At 35.8% G+C, this 14,190-nt stretch overlaps 1 pseudogene; it reads left to right on the plus strand.

Annotated features, from left to right (window-relative positions):
* The first annotated feature begins 770 nt into the window (after window positions 1-770).
* LOC118606990 lies at window positions 771-889 on the plus strand (annotated as a pseudogene).
* Window positions 890-14,190: the final 13,301 nt, after the last annotated feature.

Here is a 14,190-nt window from a genome sequence, read left to right on the forward strand (position 1 = left end):
AAATCATCTTTGAATGTTTAGTAGAATTCACTAGTAAAGCCATTTGGTTCTGGAAGCAAACCAATCAATGTGATACATCATGTAAACAAAATAAAAAATAAAAATCATATGATGATATTGATAGATGCAGAAAAACATTTAACAACAAATAACAAGTACTGATGAGGATGTGAAGAAAAGGGAATGCTTGTGCAGTGTTGAAATTGTAAATTAGTGTAGCCTCAAAGGAAAACAATATGGATAGTCTTAAAAAAATTAAAAATAGAACTATTGTATCAATTCAACTTGGAGCTAATACTTGAATCTCTATTTCTAGAATTGACCCTAGGTTTTGGGTTAAATTTAAGCTAATTGTGTTTCAAATACTTCCAGGTGAAAAGAACTTAGGACCAGGCAGGGCCTGACACCATATTTGTTTTTCACTCCAATTTTTTCATGAGGAAATAGAAACAATATATTCCCAGCTTACCTCAAGGTATGTAGAAGGATCACAATACAATATATGAAAAATGACTATGCAAATTATAAAAATTTGCATCTTTATTGTTTTTATTTTTTAATAGTATTTATTGCCTTCCAGTAGTATATATTCTGCTTTTATGTTATATTTATTTATTAGTTTATGTGTCTCCTTACTATATTGTAAAGATCTGGAGGGCAGAAATCTGTATTTGTTTTGTTAACCATTCTACCCAAAACATGCATCAATAGAATAGGGTTTAGTATATGTTATATAGGAAAGAAATACTTGTTAAATAAATTAAAATGTTGTCTACAGCCATGCCGCCCTGAATGTGCCCAATCTTGTCTGATCTCAGAAGCTAAGCAGGGTCGGACCTGGTTAGTACTTGGATGGGAGACCACCTAGGAATAGTGGATGTTGTAGGTGGGAAAAAATGTTAATGCTTGACATAGGGCCAGGAAAAAATGGCATAGATGATAGAAGCTCTGTTTATCCCTCTTGTGACCACATCAAAGTTGTGACGGAAACACAGAGTAAACAGCCAAGCAGTGTCACCTGGAATTTAGATGAATAAAAGCACTACAACTAGGGAGAGAAATAAGAAATCACCCTGCAATGGTAGAAGGTAGGAGGGAGCAAAGGCATGAGGCTGCTTGTTTTCCAACGGCTGAGTGGACATAGGCTGCAGCAGTTGGCAGCTGTGAGTGGACTTTCAATGTGATGGACCTGCTTTCTCTTGCACCAGCACCAGGTCAGCTACTCAGGGGGTACCAGGGACTTATAGGGAGTCACTGAGTTGTTGGAGAGAGGGCTGGAAGTGAGGCTTTCTCTTAGGCAGAAGTGCTGGCGGTATCCATTGTTTCTCTATTGAACCCTTCCACGTCCCAGTGTGCAGACACAGGTGCAGATATAGCTAAGATGTGACCAAACTGGAAAACAGAGGTTGCCTTGCCCAGAGGATTCCCTGAAATTCCACCTCCCCTAATTCACAGCTCCACCCAAGCCACATTTAGTTGCATTCTGGGTGAGGGCAGTGGTCCTTGCTGAGCCAACTTTAAGACTAACACTGGTGGTAGCTGGCCTTGGTTTCTGGCATGGCTTCTTGAAGCAACTATAAGCACAGCATCCAGTGGATTGCTTGCTGAATCTTAACTGGTGGCCCTGGAAGGGCACAGGAAGGGGCTAAAATTAGCTTGCAGCTGAACCCCTCTCAGGACTATGCCACTGAACATCTACTACACAAAGCCATGGTAATAAGACTGGGAGACTTAGAAACTTTGCTTAGTACATAGAAATAGACACAGAAAGGCAGCCAAAGTGGGAAAACAAAGAAGAAGAAACCACATGAGAGAACAAAACAGAGGTCCAGGAATAATGGAGTCAACCAATCTAACAGATGCAAAGTTCAAAATATTGGTTAAAAAATCACTCAATGAACTTAGGGGAAGTGTAGATGGACTCAGTGAGAACTTTAACAAGGAGATAAAGTATATAAAAATGGAAATGGAAATTATAAAAGGGAACCAATCTGAAATGAAGAACACATTACCTGAGATGAAGAGTACATTAGAGGGAATCAACAGAGTGGATAAAGAGGACCGAACCACTGATATAGAGGATGGGGAAGCCAAGGACACTCAATCAGAATGGCAAGAAAAAAGAAGCCGAGACTATAATAATAATTTAAGGAGCCGATGGAACAAAATTAAATGTAAAAATATCCATGTCATAGGGGTACCTAAAGGAGAACAAGAAGTTGAAGAGCTATTTGAAGAAATAATGATAGAGAACTTCCCTAACATGGTGATAGAAATAGACATACAACCGCAGGAAGCTCAGAGAGTCTCAAAAAAGATGAACCCAAAGAGGCCCACACCAAGACACATTATAATTAAAATGACAAAGGTTAAATACAAAGAGAGAATCTTAAAAGCAGCAAGACAAAAGCAGATTTTTACCTACAAGGAAGCACCCATAAGACTGGAAACCGATTTCTCAAAAGAAACTATGCAGGACAGAAGGGCTTGGCACAAAAAAGTCAACCTGATGAAAACCCAGAATCTACAACCAAGAGTACTTTATCTAGCCAAGCTATCATTTAAAGTCAAAGGACAAATAAATAGCATCTCAGACAAAAATAAGCTAAAAGAATTTATCAGTATCAAGCTAATATTACAAGAAGTATTGGAGGGACTTCTTTAAGAAAAGAAAAAACTTGTATCAAAAACATGAATAAAGGATGGTAGTAACTACAAGTACCTCAGATGGAATAGAATTAAGTGCTTCAACGAAAGGATAGCATGGCTGAATGGATTAGAAGACTTCTACGTATGCTGCCTAAAAGAGACTCACTTCAGAATAAAAGATACACATAGACTAAGAGGAAGGGGATGGAAAAAGATATAGCCTTGATGAATGAAGTAAGTCAGACAGAGAAAAACAAATGTCACGTGATTTCACGTACATGTGGAATCTAAAAAAAACCAAAATAAACAACAAAAATGAAAACAAACTCATAGATTCAGAGAATATATTGAGGGTTACTAGAGGGGAGAGGGTTTGGGGGGAAAAGTGAAAAAGGGCAAAAGGATTAAGAAGTATAAATGGACACTTACAAAATAGACATGGAGATATGAAGTATAGCATAAGTAAAATAGTTAACAATGTTATAATAGGTATGTAAGGAGGAAGAGGGGTACTAGATTCAGTGGGATGATCACTTCTTAAGTTATATAGATCTCTAATAACTATGCTGTACAACTTAAACTAATATATTATTATATGCCAACTATAATTTAAAAACTAATTGAATTATAAAGTGTAAATATGAACAACTAATTATCTATTATATTTCAATAAAGCCAGAAAAAAATAAAAAAATAAAAAAGTTAATGTTTATTATAAAAATAAGTTAATGATGAAGATGTACAAATTGCCATATGAAAAACAGTTGTGGGGATGTAAATTACAGCATAGGGAATATAATTAATAATATATTAACTATGTACAGTGTCAGATGGGCACTTTATAAATTATACAAATATCTCATCACTGTGTTGTATACCGAACTAATATAATATTGTACATCAGCTGTTGAAAAAAATTCTTTTAAGTTATTGACAAGAAAATAATTATTAAGGTAGCCAAGGTAAAGAAGACATTAACCCATAAAGAAAATCCCATTAGGCTATTGCATTTTTAAGCAAAAGCCCTACAAACTAGGAGAGAGTGGAATCAAATATTTAAAATAATGAAGGAGAGACACCACCAGCCAAGAATAATATATCCAGAAAAATTAACCTTTAGATGCGAAGGAATATTAGAGGCTTTTCCAGACAAACAGGAGCTGAGAGAATGTACCACCACAAGACCTGCATTATAAGAAATGCTGACAGGAGCTCTTCTACCTGAAACAAAAACTCAAAATGACACAGAACTGTGAGTAAAATGACAGATGCATAAAACTGCAAATCTTATTCAAAATAAGATATTAAATATGTAAATATAAGATAACAATTAAAGCTGGTTAAAAAGATTTTTTAAAAGACAATAGTTTCTACAATTTGAAAGTGAATGCACAGCATAAAAAGGGATAATTTGTGACAACAAAAACATAAAAGGGATGAGGAAAAAGTAGAAAACTTACACAGTTGAATAAAGACAAAATCACAAGGAAAAAAACTATTGTACATATGAAACTCTTTTGAGTAAATGCAATAATAACGCAAAATATAAATCTATGGAAAAAACCACAATATTTTTTATGAGGAACACCTGTGTTCCAGTAAAGATGGCAGAGTAAGTAAATGCTGTGCTCACCTCCTTCCATGACAGCACTGAAATTACAGCTAAAATATAAAACAACAGGCAGTGACTGATATTGGCCTGCACAGGAGCCCCTCCCAAGAGACCCCATAACCGAAACATCTGGTGGCCGACTTAAATCACAACAGAACACCACCCAATAATCCTCGCAAACAGTGCATGGAAAGGGTAGTCTTGGCAGGCATAAGAACCCTCTGGGGCAAAGTCTGCTCCAGGGGGTCAGCTCCTCCCACCCCCAAAGCATTTCATATGCTGTGGTCGTGGCCAATACTCACAGCCAGTAAGCTTGAGGGTCAATCCCATGCACTGAAAGAAAACAGCAAGCAAGTCTCAATTGCAAGAAGAGGGCACTTACAACCCATACAAATTAACACTCCTAGAGCATCCAGGTCAGGTAACTTAGGAGAATTACACCACTGGGCCTGCCACGTATCTATTACATAAGGCAAGACTGCCAAGACTTGGAGACTCAGAAGATCTACCTAATACATAGAAGCAAAAACAGAGAGGCAGGTAAAATGAGGGGAAAAAAAGTCCCAAATAAAAAAAAAAGAAGAAGAAAACTACAGAAAAAAGAACTAAATGAAATGGAGGCAAGCAATCTACCAAATAGAGTTCAAAATACTGGTTATAAGGATGCTTAAGGAACTTAGTGAGAACTTCCACAAAGAGACGGTAAGCATAAAAATCATAGAAACCATAAAAAAGAAACTCTCAGAAACAAATATTATAATAACTGAAATAAAGGACACATTAGAAAGAATCAACAGCAGATTAAATGAAGCAGAGAATCAAATCAGTGATTTAAAAGACAAGGTAGCAGAGATGGTGAGGAAACATGGTGAAGTGAGAGACGTCTTTGGTTCTCTCCCCCTGACACAACAATAAGCTGAACATCTAAAACTCAATAAAAAACACCTAAACCGCATATAAGCATGTCTGAGTGTGGGATCTGTGCATAAGAGCTACCACTGGTCAGAACCCTGGGTGTTGGGCAATGGACTGGGTGAAATAAAGAAGCTGCCTCTTGCAGCTGTCAGAGCTCCTTGCAGGATGAGGGGGAGAGGTGAAGGTGAGGCAGCTTCCCTGAACAGCCTGCCTGGAAGTGCCAGAACTTCTAGCAGCTGGCAGTAGGGCCCAGTCATCAGGCAGAAAGCAGAGAAGTGGACGGGACAGCAGAAAAAAACAATTGATTTTTACTGGCCCCGGTTCTAAAACTGAGGCTGAGCTGCAGCATCCAACCACCAACACATAGGGCCCATCCCCCCATATCCTCCTAGATCTAACACCATGGAGCCCCAAGGGAATCTGAGAAAAAGCTGCTGAGACTGAAGTTACCTCTTGCAGTCTCTGGAGCTCCCTGCAGGAGAGGGGAGGGGAGAAGGTGTGGCAGCTTCCCTGATCAGCCTGCCTGGAAGTGCCAGACTTCTAGCAGCTGGCACCAAGACCCAGTAATCAAGGCAGAAAGCAGAGAAGCAGGGCAGGACCACAGAGAAACAACAGTTGATTTTACCAGCCCCAGTTGCAAAACCGAGGCTGAGTCACAGCCCCCAACTCCCAACCCAGAGAGCCCCTCCCACCACACCATCTGAGACTGATCACCACGGAGCTCCAGGGGAATCTGAGCAAATGCTACCGAAACTATTGCTAATATTGACAGGTACTGAAACTAAAAGTAGCAAGTGTGATTAAATATCTACAAGAAAACAAAAAAAGACATTTAGGCTTATATAAAGCAGAGATCCAGGAGGCTTACATGCTACCTAATAGAAACCAAAAGAAAATTACCTTCTTTGCAGCAGGCTAATCTTCTTTCTGGAGAAACAATGCCAAGGTGGAGAAGCAGCCCATTAAACATCATGAACAACCAAGGCGACAAGGCATCTTAGAAAGAAAGAGAAAAATTTCCAGAAAATAAGCTTACAGACATAGAAAAATATGACTTAAATGACAGAGAATTCAGGAGGGTACTTCTGAAAAAACTCAATGAGATCCAAAACAACTCAAATCAACAATTTCAGGAAATGAAAAAACAACTTGATGAGCAGAGCAAGGAGATTGAAACCCTCAAAAGGAACCAAATACAACTACTGGAGATAAAGAACATACTGCAAGAGTTGAAAAATGACATAAATAGATTTGGAGATAGAGTCGATCAAAAGGAGGAAAGGATCAGTGATATCGAAGACAGAAATCTAGAAATAAATGGAGAGGAAGAAGAGAGAAACCGAAAAATGAAAAATAATGAAAGAAATTCAAGAGCTAGCCGATACCATCAGGACAGGAAACATAAGAATAATGGACATTATCAAAGGTGAGGAAAAGGAGCAGAAACAAGAAAGCATTTTCAAACAAATAGTGGATGAGAATTTCGCAAATGCAAGAAATGAGCTGGAGCTTGGAATTCTAGAAGTAAGCAGACCACCCAATTATCTCAACCCAAAGGTCTTCACCAAGACACATTGTATTAAAATTATCAAAAATCAATGATGAAGACAGAATTTTCAGGGCAGTCAGGGAAAAGAAGATGGTAACATATAAAGGAAAACCCCTTAGATTTTCATCGCACTTTTTAGTGCAAACCTTACAAGCCAGAAAGGAATGGAATCGAATATCTAAACTATTAAGTGGAAGGAACTACCAGCTTAGAATAATGTATCCAGCTAAGCTCTTCTTTAAATATAAAGAAGAAATTAAGACCTTTCCAGACATACAAAACTTGAGGGACTTCTTCACTACCAGGCCTGCATTACAGAAAATACTGAAAGGTATGAGCTCATCTAAAACAAAATAACAAAACAAAAAATAATACATAATTAGGAGTAAAGTGACTATCATAGAAATAGAAGCAGAGGAGTTCAATCCTTACTAAGAACAGGGCATTATAAGCTTAAATAATAATAAGAGAATCGCCATAGCAAGATAGTAATGAACGTTGAGCATACATAGGGACAAATTGAGATAACGATGACTGAAAAGGGAAGGATTCATAGATCCAAATTCGCAAAGGGGAAAGGAGATCAGGCACACACAGAAGGAAATGGATGACTGTATATATATAACTATCCTTTACATGTTTGTAATAGTAACCACACATCAAAGATTCAGAACTAAAGTATATAACTTAAAACAAGAAGAACCAGAAGCAAAACCCACAAAAGCCAACAAAAATAAAGAAAACAGAAACACAAGGACAAGAAAGCAATGGAACACCGACCTACCAGAAAGCAAAAGATAAAATGGATATAAGGAGACTTCATATTTCAATAATCATCCTAAATGTAAATGGACTGAACTCACCAATAAAAAGGCAGAGAGTTGCAGATTGGATTAAAAAACAAAACTTGACTATATTCTGCCTCCAGGAGACACATCTCAGTTACAAAGACAAATATAGACTCAAAGAGAAAGGGTGGAAAATAATATTTCAAGCAAAGGCATTCGGAGAAAAGCAAGAGTAGCGGTACTAATATCAGATGAAATAGACTTCAAAATAAAAATGGTAAAATAGATACTGAGGGATGCTTCATAGTTATAAAGAGAATCATGCATCAAGAAGACATAACACTTATTAATATGTATGCTTCCAATCAGGGAGCCCTGAAATATGTAAATCAATTACTAGCATAACTAAAGAAAGAAACAGACGAAAATGCTATGACAATAGGGGACCTAAATACCCCACTGTTGGATATGCCAGATATCATTGAAACAGAAGGTCAATAAAAAAATAACATCCTTAAATGACACATTAGACCAACTGGACATAATTGACATATACAGAGCATTCTATCCCCTAATAGCTGCTTATACTTTCTTCTCTAGTGCACATAGAACATTCTCGAGAATTGACCACATAACTGGGAATAGCCTCAACAAATATAAGAGGGTTGAAATCATACCATCCATTTTCTCTGATCATAATGCTTTGAAACTATAAATCAACTGCAAAAAAAAAAAATCAGGAAGAACCACAGATACTGAAGAATAACTGGGTCAGGGAAGAAATGAAAAGAGAGATCGAGAGATACATAGAAACAAATAATGATAGTGCAACATATCAAAACTTTTGGGACACTGCAAAAGTGGTCTTAAGAGGAAAGTTCATATCATTACAGGCCTACTTCCAAAAACAAGAACAACTCAAATAAACGACCTAACGCTTTATCTTTAAAAACTAGAAAAAAAAAAGAATAAATGAGGCCTAAAGTCAGCAGAAGGAAAAAATCATCAAAATTAGAGCAAAAAGAAATGAAATTGAAAACAAACAAACAAAAAAATAGAAAAAATAAATACAATGAGAAGCTGGTTCTTTGAGAAGGTTAATGAAATTGACAAATCCCTTGCTAGACTCACTAAAGAAAAAAGAGAAAGGACACAAATAAACAAAATCAGAGATGAAAGAGGAAAAATTACAACTTACAACACAGAAATAGGAAGGATCTTGCAAGAATACTATGAAAAAGTATATAATAACAGATTTAATAATCCAGAAGAAATAGACCAGTACTTAGAAAAATACAATCTTCCTAGACTGAATGAAGAAGAACTGGAAAATCTAACTCAACCAATCAGCAATATGGAAATTGAAATAATCGCAACAACCTGGATGGACCTCGAGATAATCATGCTAAGTGAAATAAGCCAGAGAAAAAGTTGAAAACCACATGATATCACTTATATGTGAGATATAAACCTAAAAGCAACAAATGAACAGGACATACAGAGATTTAGGGCTATGGAGAGTAGGGGATGGAGGAGGAGGGAAGAGGTAGACAAGATAAAGAGGGTCAAATAAAGGGGGTAGGGGAAGGGCGAAGTGGATAAACGGGATCAAATATATAGTAGCTGAAGGAAACTGGACTCTGGATGGTAATTACACAATAGAATATATAGATGTCAAATTATAATGTACAGCTGAGTATTAACCAATGTTACCCTACTAAACTTAAAAAAAGAAATAAAAAAGAAAGGGTAACTAAAAAGAAAAGACAAGGTAGCAGAAAACAGCAAAATCAGAACAGCAATAAAAATGGATTTTGAAAAATGAGGATAGTTTAAGGGACCTTTGGGACAATATCAAGCGGAGCAACATTTGCCTCATAGAAATGCTAGAACAAGAAGAAAGAGAACAAAAGGTTAAGAACCTATTTGAAAAACAATGACTAAAAATGTCTGTAATCTGGCAAAGAAAATAGACATACAAGTCTAAGAAATGTGGAGTTCCAAAAAAGATGACATCGAACAGGCCCATACCAAGATAAATTATAATTAAAATGTCGAAAGTTAAAGACCAATAGAGAATCTTAAAAGCAGCAAAAGAATAGTGGTTAGTTACCTATAAGAAAGCTACCATAAGACTGTCAGATTATTTCCCAACAGAAACTTTGCAGGCCAGAAGGAATTGGCAGGAAATGTTTAAAGTGGTAAAAAGCAAGAACCTACAACCAAGACTACTCTACCAAGCAAGACTATTACTTAAAATTCAAAGAGAGATAAAAAGTTTTCCAGACAAGAAAAAGGTAAAAGAATTCATCACCACCAAACCAGATTACAGCACATGTTAAAGAGAGTTTTTTAAGAAGAGAAAAAAAATAAAACATAAATATGAATAATAAAATGGCAATTACTATTTACCTATTAATGATCACTTTAAATGTAAATGGATTAAATGCTCCGATCAAAAGACATAGAGTAGCTGAATGGATTAGAAAACAAGACCCATACATATGCTGTCTACAAGAGAACCACTTTAAAAAGAAAGACACAGACTGAAAGCAAAGAGATGAAAAAATATATTTCATGCCAATGGAAACAGTAAAAGTTGAGGTAGAAATACATATGTCAGACACAATAGACTTTAAACAAAGCTATGAGACAAAAAACATTTCATAATGATAAAGGAATCTTTCCAAGAGGATATAATCCTTGTAAACATTTATGCACCCAACATAGGCACACCTAAATATATAAAACAAATAGTCACCAACGTAAAATGAAAGATCAACAACAATGCAGTAATAGTAGAAAACATTAACACCTCATTGATATCAAGAGATAGATCTTCCATACAAAATCAACATGGATGCAGTGGTCTTAAATGACACATTAGACCAGATGAATTTAATTGATATTTTTAGAGCATTTTACACCAAAGTAGCAGAATAGACATTCTTTTCAAGTGTGCATGGAACATCTTACAAGATAAACCACATTTTAGGACACAAATAAGTTAAGAAGATTAAATCATGCTAAGTGTCTTCTTTGACCACATGATATATAATTAGAAATTAATTACAAGAAAAGAGCTAAAAAACACACAAATGCATAAAGACTAAATAACATACTATTAAACAATGAATGGGTTAAGAATGAGATCAAGGACAAAATCAAAAAATACTTTTATACAAATGATAATAAAAACACAACAACCCAAAATCTATGGGACACAGCAAAACCATAAGAGAAAAATTTATAGCAATACAGGCCTACTCAACAAACAAACAAATGAACAAAAAAGTCAAACAAACAATCTAACTTATACTTAAAGAAACAAGAAAAAGAACAGGTAACAAAGCATAAAGTGAGTAGAAGGAAGGAAATAGTAAAGATCAGAGAAGAAATAAGCAAAATCGGGTCCAAAAAATAAAAAGATCAATGAAACCAAGACCATGTTCTTTGAAAAGATAAACAAAATTAATAAACATTTAACCAGACTCAACAAGAAAAAAAGAGAAAAGACTCAAATAATTAAAAAACAGAAATAAAAGTGACAACAGACACCACAAAAATACAAATGATTATAAGAAAATACTACGAGCAATTATATGTCAACAAATTAAACAATATGGAAGAAATGAATACATTCCTAGAAACACATAATCTTCCAAGGCTGAATTAGAAGGAAAAAAAACCCCGGAAAAACTGAACAGACTGATTACTACTAACAAAATTGAATCCATAATCAAAAAACTCCGAACAAATTAAAAGTTCTGGACTGGATGACTTTGCATGTGATTTTACCACACATTCTAAAAAGGATTAGCACCTACCTTTCTCAAACTATTCCAAAAACTGAAGGAGAGAAAAGACTCTTACACTCTTTTTACGAGGCCACCATTACCCTGATTCCAAAACTAGACAAAGACAGTAAAAAACAGAAAATTATAGGCCAATAGTCCTGATAAACACTGATGTAAAAATCCTCAAAATATTTGTAAACTGAATTCACCAATGCATTAAAAATATCAAACGCCATGATCAAGTTGGATTTATTCCTGGGATGCAAGTTTGGTTCAACATCCACAAGTCAATTAATGTGATACACCACATTAAGAAATTAAAAAATAAAAATCATACTATGATATCAATAGATGCAGAAAAGTATTCAACAAAATCCAGCATTGATTTATGATAAAAACTCTCAGCAAAGTTGGGATAGAGGGACCATACCTCACATAATAAAGGCCATGTATTACAAACCCACATCTAACATTATATTCAATGGGGAAAGGCTAACAGCATTTTCCTTAAGATCAAGAACAAGATAAAGATGTCCACTTACACCACTTCTATTCAACATAGTATGGGAAGTCCTAACTATGGCAATCATACAAGGAATAAATAAAAGGCATCCAAATTGGAAAGGAAGAAGTAAAACAATTATTTGCAGATGACATGATACCATGTCTAGAGAACCCTAAAAGTTAGACCAAAAACTGTTAGAACTAATAAATGAATTCGGTAAGGTAGGATACAAAATTAATCTCCAGAAGTCAGATGCCTTTTAATATATCAATAATAAACTATCAAAAAGATAAATTATAAAAACAATCCCACTTGCAATGGCATCAAAACAGTAAAACATCTAGGAATCAAAGTAAGCAAGGAGGCAAAGACCTATTCTTAAAAAATTCTAAGTCATTGAAAAAAGAAATTCAAGACAATAAAAATAAATGAAAGTATATTCTGTGCTCATGGGTAGGAAGAATTAACATTAATAAAGTGGCTATACTACCCAAAGCAATCTACAGATTCAGCGCAATCACTATCAAAATACCAGTGGTATTTTTCAGAAAACTAGAACAAATAATCCAAAAATTTATATAGAATCATAAAAGATATTGAATAGCCATGGTAATCTTGACAAAGAAGAACAAAGAAGAAGTAGGAGATATCGCACTCCCTGATATCGAACTATAGTACAAGGGTATAGTCATCAAAACAGCACAATACTGGCAGATATATAGATCAATGAAACAGAATAGAGAGTCCAGGAATAAATCCATGCCTATATGATCATTTAATCAATGACAAAAAATGGTAAGAATATACAATGGGGTAAGGACAGTCTCTTCAACAAATAATGTTGAGAAACTGGAAAGATACATGCAAACAATGAAACTGGACTAGCTTCTTACACCATATACAAAAATAAACTCAATAAAGATTAAAGATTTAAATGTAAGACCTGAAACTGTAACACCTCTAGAAGAAAATAGGCAGCAAACTCTGATACTGCTATTAGTAATCTATATATTTTTCCTAATATATCTCCTCAGACAAAGAAACAAAAGAAAAACAAATGGGACTATATCAAACCAAAAATTTTCTGCAAAGTAAAGGAAGCCATCAACAAAATGAAAAGACAACCTACTAAATGGGAGAAGATATTTGGCTATGATACATCTGATAATGTGTTATATCCAAAAATTATAAGAAACTCATACAACTCAACAACAAAAAAATCAGACAATCAAATTTAAAAATAACTAGAACACCTGAATAGGTACTTCTCCAAAAAAAAAATACAGATGGACAACAGACATATGATAAGATGTTAAAGATCACTAATCTTCAGAGAAATGCAAATTAAAACTGTGATGAGATATCATCTCACACCTACTTGTGGACCATCTGTCTCCTGCCAATGGCCTGAACTATTAGGCTCACCTGCAGTTATCCCTTCCAGCTATGCAACTGCATTCAGTCAGCTCAAGTCTCTACACTGGCCTCCAGTTCCATGCACACATGCATGGGAAAACCCTGCAGCCACAAGAGTGTACAGCAACTGCCTGAGATCCCCATAGCTACCAATGCACTTACAGTTGGTTTTGCCCTTACTGCTGTGTCTGCGCTCCACCACTATATGTGTGCCTGCAAATGCCACATACCACTAGCCAGTCCCTGCAGCTGGGCCTTGCAGTTGAGTTTGTATATTCTACTGACTTGCTTGTACTTCTGCCTGACCTGTTTCCTAGCAGCTATGCAGGGAGTTTGGGTTCAGCTCAAGAAAAAGAATAAAGGTCCTATTTTCTTCACCACGCCTTCATGTTTCCTGTTACTTTCATTTGAACTCCCTTTGATGAAATATAATCCAAATGTAAAAGATATTACCCCTTAAAAGAAACATTTACTGAGGCCCTGTGTGTTTTTTTAAAATTTTATTTTGTTATTAGTATCACGTATACAGTACATTGATTAGACATTTATATAGTTTATAAATGACCTGCTGATGGCTATTTCTCCTCTGGCTCTCTACCTCACCATTAAATTAATGCTAACTGCATTTCCTATGCCATGCTACCAAACACTGAGCTCATCTATCAACTATTAGTTTGTACTTCACCCCACCGCACTGAATTAAGTGGACCAGTTAGACTGAAAAAGACAGTGACCTTATCACTTCACTCCACCTGGGGTTACTCAAGGGAGCAAGCAAGAGTTGAGCAAAACAAACAGATCATAGAATGCTGGTGAACAGAACTTAAGGGCAGTGGGGGAGAGGTGGGTATGAAAGGTGACGAGGGAGTCAACTACGGTGTGACGCATAGGATCCTGATTTTGGTTGCTGAGTCTGCAAGACAACAGACAGCTTTGGGCTTATGAAGTAGTGCCCCTGA

The sequence above is a fragment of the Rousettus aegyptiacus genome, unplaced genomic scaffold (genome assembly GCF_014176215.1).
Source record: "Rousettus aegyptiacus isolate mRouAeg1 unplaced genomic scaffold, mRouAeg1.p scaffold_m13_p_8, whole genome shotgun sequence".
NCBI classification, from domain to species: Eukaryota; Metazoa; Chordata; class Mammalia; order Chiroptera; family Pteropodidae; genus Rousettus; species Rousettus aegyptiacus.